Genomic DNA, 21,526 nt, shown 5'->3' with positions numbered 1-21,526 from the left:
CAAGAACACAATGTATATTTAATCTGAAGACTGTTATTTCCATGTATCATGATGAAAAAGGACCGTATCCAGTTTCATTCAAGGGTTACTTTCTTGATACAATCTTAACAACTTTCCAGCCTTCAGATGAAATACATAATAACAATCCTGCCTTACAAGTGAGGACAAGACATTAAAATATAGCTGTGGATCTACGTCCCATAAGGACGAAGGTAAAACAACAAGATGAGATATATGTACAATGCAAATCCTTACACAATAGATGTCTACCCACTTGTAAGAAGTCTGACAAATATCAGTGGAATTCATATGTCATTAATAAGATAGAAGATTCTACTGGTTTCTTATTACTGTTACTAATACCCAGGATCTAAATAATCCTCGCTGATTACACTATGTCCTAGGTATATACCAGCTTGAATCTCTATATCCTGCCACCTTCGTCCAATAAAGGTTTATAACAGTACAAGCACACAATATACAACAATTTCCACAGTTAGAGACTGGACATACAATATATGTCTCTGTGTATGTGTGTAATAGACAAGAAAAACATATAAGACAAGAGATAAAAGTTCCCTCGTACTCCTAGAGCTGAAGTGCTGAGATAAAGTCTATTGACACCGCCTCTTTATTTCCAGAGACGTTCCCGTTCTTAAAATCAGGTATTCAGAGCACCACCGGCGCGGACTCTATGAACTCCTCAGTGTTATTAAGAGAAAAACACATAACAATACAACAGCAAATATTCTCTATTTAGGGATCAGATGGCGTGTACCTTGGTGTTTTAAACATCACAATAACCTATGAGTTGTCTCCAGTCCACAAATGACTGTCAACCACACCTAAGTGGACTCCCTTATACACTCAGGATTTTATATTTCAATCCTTATACATTCACTCAAGAGATCATTAAAGGAGTCTCATATGTAACATAAAACATATTCCTGGCGTTTTAGTTCTACAAAAAACAAACGAATGAAAACTGCACATTCAACAGGAATCAAAATTCAACAAACTACAGAAGACAAAGCAAAATACCGGTAAAAAGTAATCTTATATTGAGCTCTTATATTGGGTTAATCCAGTGGATTCTTTAATCCCCGGGGGTCCTCGACCCTCACCATCTAGATAAATTTAACGTGCACACAGAGTTTTTTATTCCACAGTAGCCTTCTCACATTGGCTGTGTACCCATTCTACAAAATTTCTTACAACAACTAACAAACTCCAATCACATTTATGGAGTTTCGCAACTTACAGGAGTTTTACAACCCCAATTGCATGTGAACAACTTCCAACTTACAGGAGCCTACAAACTCCAATTGCAAATGTTCACAATCACAGTCGCCAAATCAATTTCTAGAATAACATCAATACTGGATTAACAAAGTTACCAAATTGAATGGTCTTACCTGTATTCAGATATAGACGATTCCCAGAGATCCTTGAACTATACTAAATCCGTCACTCTCCCTCAGTCCGGGATAACTGACAATGCCTCTGTTGACACCAAATTTGAAGGTGGAGGACTTACTACAAGAGTTACAAAACTCCCCCGTCCACAGCTTGCAGTCCTCACCGGTGAGGGAAAGATGTTGGATTCCCGGTCAACGCACCAAAATGTCAGTGGAGTTTTCTTCCTTACCAATTAGAAATCGTCCACACCTGAATTCGCAAGATAATTTGTTGTTTAGTTATTTTGTAGCAAGGAGACAAATTGATAGCCACAAAATCAAATGTCTACCCCATTGTCAATTTGTTTGAGTTTACGTAGACACTGAAAGGCGTGTATTCTACTTCTGGAAACTTACAGAAAGAGATAAAGAACATATGGACAGAAAAGATATGAAGACCCTCTAGTTTTGACTAAGCATCTAATTAAAGAGATAAGAAAGTGAAAACACTATTTTCAGGAGATCAGCAGATATTCACAAACTTTAGAAGATACACTCCTCATTCTTATTTCAACTGAATGTCATTTTACATCTAAAATGCCTTATATACAATAAATAATAAAATAAGCAATGACTTTATTACAATTATTATAACACATTGTATGTGTGGGCTTGGCAGGGGCAATAAATGGTCCGTGTTTACTCAAACAGATAACACAAAAAAACAAACATTCACACAAAGGGGTAGTATTAAGTAATGTTTGCCATATGCATGGAGAACAATACCAGGCAACACATGGCCACCTAATGGTTGATACATGTAATGTTTAATTTTGGCACAGATATTATGGATCCAAAACCCCAAAAGCCAAGAAAACTTACACTCGCCTTGCAACATACAGTTAATACATTGGATTATATATGTGAAAATTTATCCATAAGGGTAAAAATTCAAAGGCATCAAATTCACTTCACATATGGTGCAATGCAAGAAGCAGAAATAAAATAAATGCTAGCAGAAAGTTACAAGGCCATGGAAGGGAAATCCAAACAATATTGCACTTTGTTTTGGTGCAAAAATTTAAAAGGATCTGGCCAAACAAATAACCACACATACTGGATGTACACATGGCAGCTAATTTATTTCATTTTTTAAAAATGAACTAACACTTTAACCCCTTTAAAGCCCAAGACGTACTAATACGCATCTGCCCCCTGGGCTTTAAGAGCCTGATATGTATTAGTACGTCATCACGATCGCACACAGGCTGTGCGGGCGCGATCGCCGCCGGGTGTCAGCTGATTGTCACAGCTGACACCCGGTACTAGGTGCAGGGAGCGGTCCCGCATCACTCCCGGCACATTAACCCCCGCAATGCTGCGATCGAAGTTGATCGCAGCATTTCGGTGGCAAGGGGAGATAATCGCATTACTCACCTCCTCTTCCGGGCTCCAGCGCTGTCGCGGCTTCCCGGATGTTGCCATTGACGACCCGATGTCGTCATGCCAACATCCGAGTCACCAGACAGCAGGAAAATATTTTGGTCATGCGCAGTGCATGATCAAACTATCTTCTCCCTGTGAAGCGCTGACAGCCTGCATAGCACAGGGATGGTGCTCCATTACTGTGCTATGCAGGCAATCAGAATAAAAAAAGTGAAAGTCCCAGAGTGGGACAAAGTATAAAAGTAAAAAAAAGTGTCAAAGTGAAAAAAAAAATAGAATTTTTTGTTGTAAAAATATTAAAAAAAAATAATCCACCAAAAATAAAAATATAATGTACCCATCAATAAATATTATTATGACAAAAAACAAACAATAAAGGTACACATATTTGGTATCGCCGCATCCAGAACGACCTGACCTATAAAATTGTCCCACTAGTTAACCCCTTCAGTGAACACGGTAAAAAATAAATAAATAAAAAAGCGAAGCAAAAACAATGGTTTATCATCATACCGCCAAACAAAAAATGGAATAACACGCGATCAAAAAGACGAATATAAATAAAAATTGTACCGCTGAAAATGTCATCTCGTCCTGCAAAAAAACAGCCATACAGCTCCATCAGCCGAAAAATAAAAAAGTTATAGCTCTCAGAATAAAGCGATACAAAAAAATTATTTTTTCTAGAAAATAGTTTTTATTGTGTAAAAGCTCCAATACATAAAAAAATGATATAAATGTGGTACCACTGTAAACGTACTGACCCGAAGAATAAAGCTGCCTTATCAATTTTACCACACGCGGAACAGAATAATAATAATAAAAAAAAACAATTCCTGAATTGTTTGTTTTTGTTTATTCTGCCTCCCAAAAATCGGAATAGAAAGCGATCAAAAAATGTCACGTGCCTGAAAATGGCACCAGTAAAAACTCATCCTGCAAAAAACAAGCTGTCACATGACTCTGTCTGCCAAAATATGGAAAAATTATAGCTCTCAAAATATGGCGATGCAAAAACTAGATTTTACAAAAAAAATGCGTCTTTTAGTGTGTGACAGCTGTCAATCATAAAACCTCAATATGATTCTGGCATCTCTGTAATCGCACCGACTCGAAGAATAAAGTCGTCTAATCACTTATACCGCACGAGGAATGGTGTAAAAAATAAACTCTCGGTTTAGGGTTCTGCTAGGGTTAGGGTTGTGGTTGAGGTTAGAGTTGTGCTAGGGTTAGGGTTGGGGTTGGGTTGGGGTTAGGGTTAGGGTTGGGGTTGGGGTTAGGGTTGGGCTAGGGTTAGGGTTGGGGTTAGGGTTAGGGTTGGGGTTAGGTTAGGGTTGGCGTTGGGCTAGGATTGGGGTTGGGGTTGGGCTAGGATTAGGGTTGGGGTTGGGCTAGGGTTAGGGTTGGGATTTTTTCAAAAGTAAAAAAAAAAAGATGACGATATGGCGACTAGGGTTGAGCGCAAGTGCTTTTTATTTTCACGGCTCCATGTTATAAACTTCTGTAAAGCACTTGGGGGCTCAGGGTGCTCACCACACATCTAGATAAGTTCCCTGAGGGGTCTAGTTTCCAAAATGGTGTCACTTGTGGGGGGTTTCCACTGTTTAGGCACATCAGGGGCTCCCCAAACGCAACATGGCGTCCGCTAATTATTCAAGCAAATTTTACATTCAAAAAGTCAAATGGCGCTCCTTCCCTTCCGAGCCCTGCCGTGCGCCCAAACAGTGGTTTTTCCCTACATATTGGGTATCTGTGTGCTCAGGGGAAATTGCACAACTAATTTTGGGGTCCATTTTTTCCTGTTACCCCTGCAAAAATAAAAAAAATTGTGTCTAAAGTAACATTTTTGTGAAAAAAGTTAAATGTTCATTTTTTTCTTCCACATTCCAAAAATTCCTGTGAAGCACCTGAAGGGTGGTCCCTAAAAAAATGGTTTTGTAAATTTTGTTAGAAAAATGAGAAATCGCTGGTCAACTTTTAACCCTTATAGCTCCCTAATAAAAAAAATGGACATGTCTCCGTGTGGAGCACAAGGACACACAGTCCGTGAAAAAACACGGAGATGTACACAGACCCATAGATTTGAATGGATCTCCATGTGTCAGTGTCTCCGGTACGTGTGGAAACTGTCACCACTCCTACCGGAGATACTGATGTGTGAAAGAGGCCTCAATCCCTCCTGACCCCACACATAAACTTCAGCTCATCCAGCACCATGACAACCAGCACAGCAGAGTCCTGCATCCACTGAGGTCCCTGATCATGTGACCCCTGACTCCTCCCCTCCTGTGACCTCATCACAGGTCCTGTGCGCGCAGGTGGAGGTATGTGGAGACCCCAATTACTGGGCGCAGGGGGCATTAACCCCTTCAGCACGGAGACTCTTTTGGTGTCTTGTGTTGCCCCTTTATAAGAATCATAAGGTTTTTGTTCTGTTTCCTGTAATAGATACATACGACCCAACTATGGAGACAGGAAGGGAGGAAACTTATTGTTCTCATAGTACAGGGCCCCTTTACTGCCCCCACAGTGTAATGCCCCCAATATGCCCCTTATGTAGTATGTATGATGCCCCCACAGTGTAATGCCCCCATTATACCCCTTATGCAGGATGTATGATGCCCCCACACAGTGTAATGCCCCCATTATGCCCCTTATGCAGGATGTATGATGACCCCACACAGTGTAATGCCCCATTATGCCCCTTATGCCGGATGTATGATGACCCCACACTGTGTAATGCCCCCATTATGCCCCTTATGCAGTATATATGATGCCCCCACACAGTGTAATGCCCCCATTATGCCCCTTATGCAGTATGTATGATGCCCCCACACAGTGTAATGCCCCCATTGTGACCCTTATGCAGTATATATGATGCACCCACATAGTGTAATGCCCCCATTATGCCCCTTATGCCGTATGTATGATGCCCCCACACAGTATAATGTTCCCACAGTACCGCCATCCCTCCCCACACTGTATAATGTTCCCACAGAACCGCCATCCCCCCACATACAGTATAATGTTCCCACAGTACCGCTATCCCTCCCCACACAGTATAATGTTCCCACAGTACTGCCTGAGGTCCTGCAGTTAGAATAAGTCCTGAAGTTTAAGGGTACTTGCCCATGATCCGGACTAGCAGTGTTTTGGACGAAGCTCACCTGCGCTGTGTCCAAAATGCTGCATTCTACAGTAGAAGTAGAGTGGATGGAATTTCTATAAATCCCATGCCCACTGTGCTTCTGTTAGACTCTGCGCAAACTGACCTGCGGCATGGGTCTACGAGCCGCAGCATGTCAATTTCTGTTGCAGAGATGCCAGTCTCCGCAACAGAAATTTCCACAATACATTGTATAGGATGCATTAAATCTGCATGGTTCAGTGAACAAATGCGTACTGAAGTGCGTGATTAGAACTCAGCGCTTTGGACGCAGCCAAATAACTCTGCATCCAAAGCGCTGCTGGTTCCTGATCATGAGAACGTAGCCTTACAGTTGGAAAAATCCCTCTAGAAAATGTTTTTACCTTTGCCTGCTCCCCTCCATGTAGACTCTCGAGCATGTATACTTGCATGTAGGGGAGCAGGCCTTACTAGATATCGAGGCTTTGTACAGTAATATACCGCATGAGGATGGTATCAGAGGAGTAAGACATTTCTTGAAATCGAGATCAGTAGAGTGTAGCAGACATAATGACTTCATGGAGGATCTTCTAAAATTCACTCTTACTCATAACTTCTTTCTTTTTGACAGGAAGTACTTCCACCAGCTCAGCGGTACTGTGATGGGGAGCCCCTGTGCCCCTTTGTATGCTAACCTATTCCTGGGCTGGTGGGAGGAAACCACAATATTCAGGGATGATCATAAGTGGTGACATCCATATATTGGGGTGTGGTATAGATATATTGACATTTTTATCATCTGGTCTGGGACGAGTGAACAATTTCTTGAATTTGTCTGGGAACTCAATATCTATAGAGTGGGCCTGAGATTTATATCAGAGGTTAATTATAACCAGTTGCCTTTCCTGGATGTACTAATCAAGAAAGAACGGGATGGGACCCTAGGGACACTCATCTATCATAAACCTATGAGCACTATTAAACTATTGAAGTGGGATAGTCACCACCCCATTCCACTAAAAAAAGGAATACCCAAGGGACAATTTTTACAGTTGAGAAGGAATTGTTCTAATGTCACAGATATTAATATACAGGCAATAGACATGCATGAACACCAGATTCAGGGAAAAAGGTATCCACAGTACATTTTGGATTCCGCACGATCGTTTGCAGAAAAACGGAAGAGACAGACAATCCTCCATACCTAACCAAGACACCAAGAAAAGATGGGATAACACAAGTAGTAGGAACTGACGACAATAGAGTGACCATATCTTTAATATACTCCAGAAAAGACTAGGATATAATTGTGGCCGACACGGACCTGCGTGGTTCTGTGGTATCTACTCCTACAATAACTTTCAGAAAGGGTCGTTCATGACAAGTAGCGCAGGCACAGTACATTACTGTAGACACACTTCATTCTATATGTCCTATGTCAATTCACCAATAGTAATAGATCTCCTAGTCTGGGGAGCGGTTTTGGATGAAGTGAGATATTTATGCATGGACACCTGGCTATTAGGCGCACTATGCTGAACTTCATGAATTAACATCCTTGTATCAAGCCTTCTGATGAACCTGTGGGAGAACCGCGTCAAAGCGGATTAATTAACCCCTTTACTACCCAAGGTGGTTTGCACGTTAATGACTAGGCCAATTTTTACAATTCTGACCACTGTCACTTTATGAGGTAATTACTCTAGAACGCTTCAACGGATCCTACTAATTCTGACATTGTTTTTTTAGTGACATATTGTACTTCATGATTGTGGTAAAATTTCTTCAATAACACTTGCGTTTATTTGTGAAAAAAACGGAAATTTGGCGAAAATTTTGAAAATATAGCAATTTTCAAAATTTTAATTTTTATGCCCTTAAATCAGAGAGATACAGTACAGACCAAAAGTTTGGACACACCTTCTCATTTAAAGATTTTTCTGTATTTTCATGACTATGAAAATTGTATATTCACACTGATGGCATCAAAACTATGAATTAACACATGTGGAATTATGTACACTGTGTTCCAAATTATTATGCAAATAATACTTTCTCAGATTTTCAAATAACTATTAGAGTACAATTGAAAGGTTTTTGTACAAACTGCCTATGATAACAGTATATTTTTAAAAAAATAAAAAACTCAAACTGCACTTAAAATGCATGTTCCAAATTATTATGCACAGCAGAGTTTTCAACCTTTTCATTTTAATAAAGAACAAAAAAATGGTCATTTTTGAAATTATAAGCGTTAGCAGGTTATTACAAACTGAAATCAAACAGTTTTCAACTCAAAACTTTATTCTAGGTGATGGTACATCAACCAGCCATCCTCCACTCCATACATCTGGACCATCGAGATCATTTCATGCATGATAATGCCCCGTCTCATGCTGCACATAACACATCTGCATCTCTGGCTGCTATGGGCATAAAAGGGGACAAACTTATGGTGTGGCACCCATGCTCCCCTGACCTCAACCCCATTGAGAACCTCTGGAGCATCATCAAAAGGAGTGTCTATGATGGCGGGAGGCAGTTCACATCTAAGCAACAGCTCTGGGAGGGTATTCTGTCCTCATGCAAAACAATTAAAGCAGAAACCATCCAAAACCTGACAAATTCAATGGACGAGAGAGTTCAGAAGCTCCTTTTGAACAAGCGGTCCTATGTGCAAATGTAACATCACCTAGAATAAAGGCAGTTATCATAGGCAGTTTGTACAAAAACCTTTCAATTGTACTCTAATAGTTATTTGACTGGAAAATTACAATGACTGCAATTCATATAGCTAATTTGGGAAAATCAGAGAAAATATTATTTGCATAATAATTTGGAACACAGTGTAGTTAATAAAAAAGTGTGAAACAACTGAAAATATGTCTTATATTGTAGGTTCTTCAAAGTAGCCACCTTTTGCTTTGATGACTGCTTTGCACACTCTTGGCAGTCTCTTTATGAGCTTCAAGAGGTAGTCACCGGAAATGGTCTTCCAACAATCTTGAAGGAGTTCCCAGAGATGCTTAGCACTTGTTGTCCCTTTTGCCTTCACTCTGCGGTCCAGCTCACCCCAAACCATCTCGATTGGGTTCAGGTCTGGTGACTGTGGAGGCCAGGTCATCTGGCGTAGCACCCCATCACTCTCCTTCTTGGTCAAATAGCCCTTACACAGCCTGGAGGTGTGTTTGGGGTCATTGTCCTGTTGAAAAATAAATGATGGTCCAACTAAACGCAAACCGGATGGAATAGCATGCCGCTGCAAGATGCTGTGGTAGCCATGCTGGTTCAGTATGCCTTCAATTTTGAATAAATCCCCAACAGTGTCACCAGCAAAGCACCCCTACACCATCACACCTCCTCCCCCATGCTTCACGGTGGGAACCAGGCATGTAGAGTCCATCCGTTCACCTTTTCTGCGTCGCACAAAGGCACGGTGGTTGGAACCAAAGATCTCAAATTTGGACTCATCAGACCAAAGCACAGATTTCCACTGGTCTAATGTCCATTCCTTGTGTTCTTTAGTCCAAACAAGTCTCTTCTGCTTGTTGCCTGGCCTTAGCAGTGGTTTCCTAGCAGCTATTTTACCATGAAGTCCTGCTGCACAAAGTCTCCTCTTAACAGTTGTTGTAGAGATGTGTCTGCTGCTTGAACTCTGTGTGGCATTGACCTGGTCTCTAATATGAGCTGCTGTTAACCTGCGATTTCTGAGGCTGGTGACTCGGATAAACTTATCCTCAGAAGCCGAGGTGACTCTTGGGCTTCCTTTCCTGGGGCGGTCCTCATGTGAGCCAGTTTCTTTGTAGTGCGAGCCAGTTTCTTTGTAGTGCTTGATGGTTTTTGCAACTGCACTTGGGGACACTTTCAAAGTTTTCCCAATTTTTCGCACTCACTGACCTTCATTTCTTAAAGTAATGATGGCCACTCGTTTTTCTTTACTTAGCTGCTTTTTTTCTTGCCATAATACAAATTCTAACAGTCTATTCAGTAGGACTATCAGCTGTGTATCCACCAGACTTCTGCACAACACAACTGATGGTCCCAACCCCATTTATAAGGCAAGAAATCCCATTTATTAAACCTGACAGGGCACACCTGTGAAGTGAAAACCATTTCCGGTGACTACCTCTTGAAGCTCATCAAGAGAATACCAAGAGTGTGCAAAGCATTCATCAAAGCAAAAGGTGGCTACTTTGAAGAACCTAGAATATAAGATATTTTTTCAGTTGTTTCACACTTTTTTGTTAAGTATATAATTCCACATGTGTTAATTCATAGTTTTGATGCCTTCAGTGTGAATGTACAATTTTCATAGTCATGAAAATACAGAAATTTTTTTAAATGAGGTGTGTCCAAACTTTTGGTCTATACTGTATGTCACACAAAATAGTTAATAAATAACACTTCCCTCATGTCTACTTTACATCAGCACAATTTTGGAACCAAATTTTTTTTTTATTAGGGAGCTAAAAGGGTTAAAAGTTGACCAGCGATTTCTCATTTTTCCAACAAAATTTACAAAACCATTTTTTTAGGGACATCACATTTGAAGTCACTTTGAGGGGTCTTTATGACAGAAAATACCCAAAACTGCACCTCTTAAGGTGCTCAAAAACACATTCAAGAAGTTTATTAACCCTTTAGGTGCTTCATGAATATTTGAAATGTGGAAGAAAAAAGTTAACATTTAACTTTTTTCACAAATATGTTACTTTAGGCCCAATTTTTTTTATTTTCACAGGGGTAACAGGAAAAAATGAAACCCAAAATTTGTTGTGCAATTTCCCCTGAGCAGGGAGATACCACATATGTGGGGAATAAACACTGTTTGGGCGCATGGCAGGGCTCGGAAGGGAAGGAGCGCCATTTGACTTATTCGAATGTAAAACTTGCTTGAATAATTATCGGACGCCATGTTGCGTTTGGGGAGCCTCTGATGTGCCTAAACAGTGGAAACCCCCCACAAGTGACACCATTTTGGAAACTAGACCCCTCAGGGAACTTATCTAGATGTGTGGTGAGCACTTTGAACCTCCAGGTGCTTTACAGAAGTTTATAACATGGAGCCGTGAAAATAAAAAAATCTAACTTTTTCCACAAAAATGATGTTTTAGCCCCAATTTTTTTATTTTCACAAGGGTAGATGGAGAAAATGGACTCCAAAAACTTTTGTGCAATTTCTCCTGTGTACGCCAAGACCCCATATGTGGGGAAAATACAGTGTTTGTTCGCATGGCAGAGTTCAGAAGGGAAGGAGCACTGTGTGACTTTTTGAATGCAAAATTGGCTGGAATTGAGAGTGGACGCCATGTCGCGTTTGGAGAGCCCCTGATATGCCTAAATAGTGGAAACCCCCCACAAGTGACCCCATTTTGGAAACTACACCCCTCAAGTATTTTATCAAGGGGTATAGTGAACATTTTGAACCCAGAGGTACGACACAGAATTTGATAACATTAGGTCATCATATTGAATAAGTTGTCATTAGTCTTGAGCGCAAGTGCTCACTAGTTGAGTTTGCATCGGGTACTCAGGTATGCACCATGTATCGCAGCTGCTCGAGTGACATGCTCGAGTGCCCACTCGCATGTTTCACGGTTATTAGACACCCGTAAAAAAACATGCGGGGATCGCTCGTGCATGGCAGGCAGTCCTCGCAAGTTTTTTTGGGCCGCGAAGCATATGGGGCGGAGACTCGAGCATGTCCCTCGAGCATCCGCGATACTCAGTGCATGCCCGAGCACCCAATGCAAACTCAAGTAGTGAGCACTTGCACTCAACACTAGTCACCATATCGTCATCTTTTTTTTTTTTTTACTTTTGAAAAAAATCCCAACACAACCCTAACCCTAGCCCAACCCTAACCCTAGAATTTATTTTTTACGCCGTTTCTCGTGCGGTATAAGTGATTAGACGACTTTATTCTTCGGGTTGGTGCGATTACAGCGATACCAGAATCATATGGGGTTTTTATGATTGACAGCTGTCACACACTAAAAGGCACATTTTGTTTTGCAAAATCTAGGTTTTGCATCGCCATATTTTGAGAGCTATAATTTTTCCATATTTCGGCCGACAGAGTCATGTGATGGCTCGTTTTTTGCAGGACTAGTTGACGTTTTTATTGGTACCATTTTCAGGCTTGTGACATTTTTTGATTGCTTTCTATTCTGATTTCTGGGAGGCAGAATAAACAAAATCCGACAATTCAGGAATTGTTTTTTTGTTTGTTTGGTTTTATGCTGTTCCGCGTGTGGTAATATTGATAAGGCAGCTTTATTCTTCGGGTCAGTACGTTTACAGCGGTACCACATTTATATAGTTTTCTATGTTTTGGTGCTTTTACACAATAAAACCTATTTTGTAGAAAAAAAAATTTTTTGCATTGCTTTATTCTGAGAACTATAACTTTTTTATTTTTCGGTTGATGGAGCTGTATGGCGGCTTGTTTTTTTGCGGGACAAGATGACGATTTCAGCGGTACCATTTTTATTTATATTTGTCTTTTCGATCGCGTGTTATTCCATTTTTTGTTTGGCGGTATGATGATAAAGCATTGTTTTTTGCTTCGTTTTTTATATTTATTTTTTACCGTGTTCACTAAAGGGGTTAACTAGTGGGACAGTTTTATAGGTCAGGTCGTTCCGGACCCGGCGATACCAAATATGTGTACTTTTATTTTATTTTTTTTCATAAAAATATTTATTGATGGGTACATTATATTTTTATTTTTGGTAGATTATTTTTTTTATTTATTTTTCATTTTTTAACACTTTTTTTACTTTTATACTTTGTCCCACTATGGAACATTCTCTTTTTTTTACTCTGATCACCTGTATAGAGATAGAACACCATCCCTGTGCTATACAAGCTGTCAGCGCTGCAGATGCAGAAGACACTTTGGTCATGCACTGCACATGACCAAAGTATCTTCCTGCTGTCTGGTGACCCGGATGTTGTCATGACACCCCATCTCCTGAAGTGAAGTCAAGTCATTGTAGGACCTCAAAGTCTGAGAGTCCCAGATAGATATTTGGTATTTATACAGCTTCCACAATGGATACGCATAACATTTGCTGCATAAAGGCCTCAGGTGAATCTCAATGATAACTGCAGCAGGTAGTATTCAGAGATTTATACATTCAAGTTTAAACATCATCATAAAAATATTATGGTCCAAATAATGCTCAGATACTTAATGCAATAGAGCTGAGATATCATGTAAATATTCGATAGAAATGTTTTTACCCCTAGGTGAGGTTGACCAGGCAACAATATGCAGATATAATCCTAGAGGATGCCAAGGTATAGTCCTACACTCAATGCTTCCAAGGGAAGCAGAGATAACATGTAAACTGATAGCTCCCTCAAAGACAGTCAACTCTCATTGCTGAGTAGCCCCCCAAAAATAAAAGAGGTGGAATTTATTAAGCCCAATTGACAACGATTGGCTTGAGAGAGGTTATATGAACCAAAAAGTTGCCATTTGGGCATAATAAAGTCCATCTTTATTTCAATTTTGTAAGTTTTAGAGTGCTGCCTTCTATTTATAATATTAAAAAAAAAATTAAAATATATATAGTAGTAGATCAGTTCACTTGGCTGCATATTGTTACGAACGTGGTTTGTGGAGCCACTGTGCCACGGACCGAGGAGTGCTTGGAGTGGTGTAACTAGGGGCCTCGCCAATCTGACCCTGGACGCACGGCAGCTTTACGACTCCGCGATCCGAGAATAGACGAGGGCGGAGGCCTAGGTGATACTCCAGAACAGGCCAATGGCCGCCCAGCAGCTGCACCCAGGACCCAGTAGGACAGGTAGGATGGTGCCCATTAGCAGCATACAGGTGTTAGAACCCTCCTGTTTGTTTTTTCCATCTTGTTTTTTGTGGACACGTGATCATCTGCCTTTATATTCCAGCTCCGCCCTTTTGGCTGTGCTGGACTTCAGTGTTTGACTGTTTCTCTAGCCAGGTGCTTCGGTGCCTTTCTCTGTCAGTTCGCTTGGTCCTTCTGGGACCTCTAGTACCTTTTTGTCAGTTTGTCTTTTTGTGTTTTGCAACAACTTCTCTGTTTAGGAGGTGTCCCATTTGTTCCAGTCCTTAGTTTTTTTAGGGACCCCTCCCTTTATGCTATAGGTCTCCGTTCAGACTAGCCGAGGACTGAGGCGGGTCTGTTAGCTAGGAACAGGCAGCCCGCTACTTCGTAGGGATTCAGCTTAGTCTTACTGTAGGGACAGCTTTCCCCTATCTTTCCTTAGTTCATGTTGCAGATCATAACAACAGGATAGCACCGGAGAGCATCAGGCTGGATTGCACCTGAGTGCACCAGGCTTGGATTGCACCGGAGTGCATCAGGCTTGGATTTCACCGGAGTGCATCAGGCTTGGATTTCACCGGAGTGCATCAGGCTTGGATTTCACCGGAGTGCATCAGGCTTGGATTTCACCGGAGTGCATCAAGCTTGGATTTCACCGGAGTGCAGCAGGCTTGGTTTGCACCGGAGTGCAGCAGGCTTGGTTTGCACCGGAGCGCAGCAGGTTTGGTTTGCACCGGAGTGCATCAGGCTTGGTTTGCATGGAGTGCTATGCAACCTTTGCAATATAGACTGTAGAACAGGAAGGTTGCTCAGGCACCTCCCCAGCAGGGAGGAAGCAGTATACATTAGTTTAGGGTCACAAAGACAATTTTGTGTTTTCCATGAAAACTCATACTTTTATTTATCAAATGAGTTGCAAAATGATTAGAAAATATCGTCCGGACATTGACAAGGTTAGAAATAATGATTTTTATAAGAAAGAACAATTTTCTCCTTCAAACTTTGCTTTTGTAATAGAATCCTCCCTTTGCAGCAATTCCAGCATTGCAGACCTTTGTCATTCTAGCTGTTAATTTGCTGAGGTAATCTTGAGAAATTTCCCCCCATGCTTCCTGAAGCCCCTCCCACAAGTTGGATTGGCTTGATGGGCACTTTTTGCGTACCATACGGTCAAGCTGCTCCCACAACCCCTCAATGGGGTTGAGATCTGGTGACTGCGCTGGCCACTTCATTACAGATAGAATACCAGCTGCCTGCTTCTTCCCTAAATAGTTCATGTATAATTTGGAGGTGTGCTTTGGGTCATTGTCCTGTTGTAGGATGAAATTGGCTCCAATCAAGTGCTGTCCACAGGGTATGGCATGGCGTTGCAAAATGGAGTGATAGCCTTCCTTTTTCAAAATCTGATTTACCTTGTACAAATCTGCCACTTTACCAGCACCAAAGCAACCCCAGACCATCACATTACCTCCAACATGCTTGACAGATGGCATCAGGCACTCTTCCAGCATCTTTTCAGTTGTTCTGCGTCTCACAAATGTTCTTCTGTGTGATCCAAACACCTCAAACTTTTGATTCGTCTGTCCATAAAACTTTTTTCCAATCTTCCTCTGTCCAATGTCTGTGTTCTTTTGCCCATATTAATCTTTTCTTTTTATTAGCCACTCTCAGATATGGCTTTTTCTTTGCCACTTTGCCCTGAAGGCCAGCATCCTGGAGTCACCTCTTCACTGTAGACGTTGACACTGGCGTTTTGCGTGTACTATTTAATGAAGCTGCCAGTTGAGGAGCTGTGAGGCGTCGATTTCTCAAACTAGAGACTCTAATGTACTTGTATTGTTGCTCAGTTGTGCAGCGGGGCCTCCCACTTCTCTTTCTACTCTGGTTAGAGCCTGTTTATGCTCTCCTCTGAAGGGGGTAGTGCACACCTTTGTAGGAAATCTTCAGTTTCTTGGCACTTTCTAGCATGGAATAGCCTCCATTTCTAAGAACGAGAATAGACTGTCGAGTTTCACATGAAAGTTCTCTTTTTCTGGCCATTTTGAGAGTTTCATAGAACAAACAAATGTAATGCTCCAGATTCTCAACTAGCTCAAAGGAAGGTCAATTTTATAGCTTCTCAAATCAACCAAACCGTTTTTAGCTTGGCTAACATACTTGTGAAGGGTTTTCTAAACATCCATTAGCCTTCTTACACAGTTAGCAAACACAATGTACCATTAAAATAATGGAGTGGTGGTTGTTGGAAATGGGCCTCTATACACCTATGTAGATATTGCAATAAAAACAAGACGTTTGCAGCTAGAATAGTCATTTACCACATTAACAATGTATAGAGTGAATTTCTGATTCATTTAATGTTAGCTTCATTGAAAAAAAATGTGCTTTTCTTTCAAAAATAATGACATTTCTAAATGACCCCAAACTTTTGAACGGTAGTGTATATGTAATGTCCCACAGCCATTGGCTGGGAACATAATAGCAAGTGCACACGCTGACCCTTTAAGAGGGCGGAAGGCTGTCTTCCACTCATCTCCCTGGCGAATGCGGATTAGATTGTAGGTGCCTCTTAAATCTAATTTGGTGAAGAACCTGGTACCCCTTAATTGGTCAAACAACTCAGGGATTAGTGGGATAGGGTATTTATTTTTCACCGTGATTTGGTTGAGGCCCCGATAGTCTATACAGGGTCGGAGCGGTCCATCTTTCTTTTTAACAAAGAAAAATCCGGCCCCAGCAGGAGAAGAGGACTTCCGAACCCTGGCCAGATTCTCCTGAATGTATTCTGACGTAGCTTGAGTCTCAGCTGGAAACAGTGGATAAATTTGGCCTCTTGGGGGTGTAGATCCGGGAATCAAGTCAATAGGGCAGTCATACGACCTGTGAGGCGGCAAAGTCTCTGCTTCCTACTTGTCGAATACATCAGGAAAGGCCCAATAGTTGGACGGCAGACCAGGCCGCAAAGCTGGAGAAGACAGCGCCCTAGCTGGACGTACATTGTTCAGACACTTCTCATGGCAGGAATGTCCCCAGTGGAGCACCTCTCCAGTCCTCCAGTCCAACACAGGTTCATGTTGTCATAGCCATGGTAAGCCTAAGAGAAAGGCGTGAGACATGTGGGAAAGAACATAAAAGACTATCTTCTCAGTATGAAGCACCCCGATATGAACTTCAAGTGGCTCAGTAGCCAGGCGAACCATCTCCCGAAGAGTTCTCCCATTGACAGATGTTATTGCCAGATGGTTTTGGAGCAGATGAACTGGGATTTGGATGCGATCCACTACAGCCTGGAGGATAACATTTTCTGCTGCCCCGGGATTCAAATACGCAGTCTCCATAAACTGATATTCACTGGTTGACACAGCCACAGTAAGGGTCAGGGGTAGAGAGGTGTCTTTTCTGTCTCGGGAGGCTTCTCCTACCAACCGTAGACGCTGGTGTTTTCCTGCCTCACAGGACAGGTGCGAATGAAGTGGCCCATTTCTCCAAATGCAGGCACTGGCCTTTAGCGCGGCGATCCCTCTGTCACTGGCGAGTGCAAAGCGGTCGACCTGCATGGGTTCAGGTGAGGCCTCGACAGGGGATGACGGAGGAACAAGCGGCCCTTGGAAGGTTGGAGCCAGGCAGCATGATCCTCTCTCATGTGCCACCTCTTAGGTACGCTCTCAGAGGTCCTCGATGGTAGTTGGTAGGTCTCAACCGACTAGCTCATCCTTAATATTTCCAGAAAGCCCCTCCCAGAACGTCGCCATCGAAGCTTTGTTTTTCCAGTCGAGTTCAGATGCCAGAGTGCGGAAGCGTACCGCATATTGACCCACAGATGAATTGGACTGACGTAAACGGAGAAGAGCGGAAGCTGAAGAGGTGGTCTGCCTGGGTTCATCGAATGTTTAGTGAAAAGACTCCAAGAATGCCGGAAAATTGGAGATGATTGGGTCCTCTCTCTCCCATAATGAGTTCAACCACGTCAGGGCCTTGCCTCCAAGGTGCGACATAATGAATGCTACCTTTATTCGGTCCGAAGGGAAGAGGTGAGGAAGAAGTTTAAAATGTAGCCAGCACTGATTGATGAACTCTCGGCAGAGCTTCGGATTGTTATCAAAGTGTGGTGGAGCGGCGAGTCGGGGGCGAGTTGGGGGCCTGAACCTCGAGCTAAGCAAACAGACTGAGAAGGTTCCAAAGAAGATATGGCTCCTTAAAAATGGGGGGACTCTGGAGAGATGTTTATGGCCTCCAACTTGGTAGTCAGGGACTGTAACTGCATTGACAACTTCTTCTGCACGCCTTTCTGTTGGCAGAGCTCTTGGTACATGGTCTGATCGGACGGGATCCAGGGTCCAGCGGAGTGCATGGCCTGAGCAAACTGTCACGAACGTGGTTTGTGGAACCACTGTGCCACGGACCGAGGAGTGCCTGGAGGGGCTTTGACCCAATCTGACCCTGGATGCACGGCGGCTCTATGACTCCGCGACCTGAGGGAGGTGGCCCAGGTGGTCAGGTAGGATGGTGCACAAGAGTGGCACACAGAATAGCATCGGAGAGCATCAGGGTGGGTAGCACCGGAGTGTGGCAAGGTTTCGCTAAAGTGCAGCAGGCTTGGTTTGCACCGGAGTGCAGCAGGCTTGGTAGCATAAAGTAGTACACAACCTTTACAACATAGACTGTAGAACAGGAAGGTTGCTCAGGCACCTCCCCAGCAGGGAGGAAGCAATATACGGTATACAGTTGAACTCAAAAGTTTACATACTCCGGCAGAATTTTTGCCTTCTTGGCCTTGTTTCAGAGAATATGAATGATAACAAAAAAACGTTTTCTCCACTCATGGTTATTGATTGAGTGAAACCATTTATTGTCAAACTACTGTGTTGTCTCTTTTTAAATCTTAATGACAACCAAAAACATCCAAATGACCCTGATCAAAAGTTCACATACCCTGGTGATTTTGGCCTGATAACATGCTCAGAATTTGACACAAATGGGTTTGAATGGCTACTAAAGGTAACATCCTCACCTGTGACCTGTTTTCTTGTAATCAGAGTGTCTGCATAAAAGCTGAGTGCGTTTCTGGGATCTAGACAGACTCTTGCATCCTTCATCCATCCACTAACGTTTCTGGATTGTGAGTCATGGGGAAAGCAAAATAATTTTCAATGGATCTAAGGGAAAAGGTAGTTGAACTGTATAACACAGGAAAGGGATACAAAAAGATATCCAAGGAATTAATAATGCCAGTCAGCAGCGTTCAAACTGTGATTAACAAATGGAAAATCAGGGGCTCTGTAAAAACCAAACCACGGTCAGGTAGACCAACAAGAATTTCGGCCACAACTGCCAGGAAAATTGTCTGGGATGCAAAGAAAAACTCACAAGTAACATCAGCTGAAATTCAGGATTTTCTGAAAACTAGTGGTATGGATGTTTCAAGATGCACAATAAGGAGGCACTTGAAGAAAAACGGGCTGCATGGTTGAGTTGCCAGAAGAAAGCCACAAAGTATCTTGCCTACAATACGCCAAACAGCACAGAGACAAGCCTCCAAACTTCTGGAACAAGGTAATTTGGAGTGACGAGACCAACATTGAACTTTTTGGCCACAACCATAAATGTTACATTTGGAGAGAGGTCAACAAGACCTATGATGAAAGCAACTCCATTCTTACTGTAAAGCACGGAGGTGGATCGCTGATGTTTTGGGGATGTGTGATCTACAAAGGCACAGGAAACTTGGTAAAAGTTGAAGGAAAGATGAATGCAGCATGTTATCAGCAAATACTGGAGGCAAATTTGCACTCATCAGCCCGGAAGCTGCGCATGGGACATACTTGGACGTTCCAACATGACAACAATCCAAAACACAAGGCCAAGTCGACCTCTCATTGGCTACAGCAGAGCAAAGTGAAGGTTCTGGATTGGCCATCTCAGTCTCCTGACCTCAATATCATTGAGCCACTCTGGGGAGATCTCAAACTCGCAGTTCATGCTAGACCGCCCAGGAATTTACAGGAACTGGAGGCTTTTTGCCAAGAAGAATGGGCAGCTTTACCATCAGAGAAAATAAAGAACCTCATCCTCAATTACCACAAAAGACTTCAAGCTGTCATTGATGTTAGAGGGGGCAATACACAGTATTTAGAACTGGGGTATGTGAACTTTTGATCAGGGTTATTTGGATGTTTTGGGTTGTCATTAATATTTATAAAGAGAAAACACAGTAGTTTGAGAATAAATGCCTTCACCCAACCAATAACCATGCATGGAAAAAAAATTTTTTTGTTATCGTTCATATTCTCTGAAACAAGGCTGTGGCACCCCAGGGGTCTGGTTTCCACAGTAATGTAATGTTATGTCTGAGAGCAGGTGGGAGGTCCTTTGGTCAGGGATCCTGTGCATGCCACACCTCCTGCCCAGTCTTGGGAGGGGAAGAACTTCCCCTATATAAACCCGGGGCTGAGGCAGGGTTAGGAGTCAAGGAGAGTAGAGACGAGAAACAGTCATAGGAAGAAACAGCAGAAGCTCAGTGGGAGCAATACTACTACGAGTCAGGGGCTGGCAGCTGCAGAGCTCGCCCTGACTGAGAAGCTTTCTTACCGGACCCGGCGTCCGAGGCTGTGGGGACTAACTCTTACCCAGCAGCAGAAGCCGACCGGCAGGGGATTTCAGGTCCTCAGGCCCAGAAACCCGAAGGCAAGGTCACACACGTGGGACCAGCACCGCCATCGTGGAGCGGAAGCCATTAGAAGGCCCCGAGTCACCGGCCATACGGGTGAGCACCACACGGTACACTCAGGGACGTGGGCTACTTATACCCGCCTCTAGCAAGGTAGCCAAAAGAGTATCGTTAGTTTGGGAGGCCTACAACTCCGCCTGGCCAGGGGAGATCCCATCTGCTCAAGGACTGACCAGGCCCCAATCGCTAGCCAGTACTCCGGGAGGGTCTATCTTTGTCACCAGTAAAGACCCTGAACTACACAGTACCGTCTCCGAGTGGTTCCTGCTACCCCCATCATCCACGTCGGCTGCCCTGAGGCCATACCCCTCCCGTTGGGGGTTATACTATCACGCTGCACAATCCTATCACCGGCCTCAGCGGTCTGCCCTGCAGCAGCAGCTCCCTGGCTGCACTCAACAGGTGGCGTAGTCGTCCAACATCTACCGCTAAAACAGCGCCACTTAGTCTGACTCCCTGGGCACGGACCGGATCACCGCCACGAGACTACAACCCTCAAGAGATCCGGCTCCGGGTAAGCTCCCGCATGCGCAACGCAGCGCGACACAGGCCCAGGGGCGCGTCAACTTTTGGCGTAGTCGGCAGGATTTCGTGCCCGCAACCACCGGGTACTGCGTGCCTGAAAAAGACTGTGAAAACTTACCCGTGGTGAAGATTCCCGCCATTCGGCGCCATCTTCCACTTTCTTCCCGCCATCGGTGGAGTTTTCCCGCCATCCGGCACCATCTTCGGCCTTCTTCCCGCCATCCGTGGAGTTTTCCCGCCATTGGACGCCATCTTGAGGACGCCGCGCGGGAAGAAGAGGGGCGTGGACTCCGAAAACGCGCGAGAACTGAAGCCCCGCCTCACGTCCGGACGTTGCGTAAGGTCCTGGAAGGAGCCCAGCAGACGCCGACGTCACAGGAGCGCGACGGAAGGTCCTCAACCCTGACGATCCACTGCGGAGCCGCGGCCTACGGAAGAGGATCATCGCAAGGTAGGCCACGGTCCACTAGGGGGGAGAAGGATGTCG

General features: G+C 43.3%; 1 protein-coding gene and 1 pseudogene across 1 annotated transcript in view; both read left to right on the top strand.

Annotated features, from left to right (window-relative positions):
• LOC141212805 (uncharacterized) overlaps positions 1-21,526 on the top strand; it is a 62,864-nt pseudogene that overhangs the window by 22,424 nt on the left and 18,914 nt on the right.
• LOC141212804 (gastrula zinc finger protein XlCGF66.1-like) overlaps positions 5,108-21,526 on the top strand; it is a 28,782-nt gene continuing 12,363 nt past the window's right edge. The window contains exon 1 of the mRNA XM_073665110.1: positions 5,108-5,167. The gene's annotated coding sequence lies outside the window, so the exon portion shown is untranslated. The remainder of the gene's footprint in view (positions 5,168-21,526) is intronic.

This window comes from Phyllobates terribilis, unplaced genomic scaffold (assembly GCF_046119375.1).
Source record: "Phyllobates terribilis strain yellow unplaced genomic scaffold, ASM4611937v1 Scaffold_186__1_contigs__length_3700242, whole genome shotgun sequence".
In the NCBI taxonomy this organism is placed as follows: domain Eukaryota; kingdom Metazoa; phylum Chordata; class Amphibia; order Anura; family Dendrobatidae; genus Phyllobates; species Phyllobates terribilis.
The sequence above is the reverse complement of the archived record's forward strand: the minus strand, read 5'-3'. Positions and strand labels throughout refer to the sequence as shown.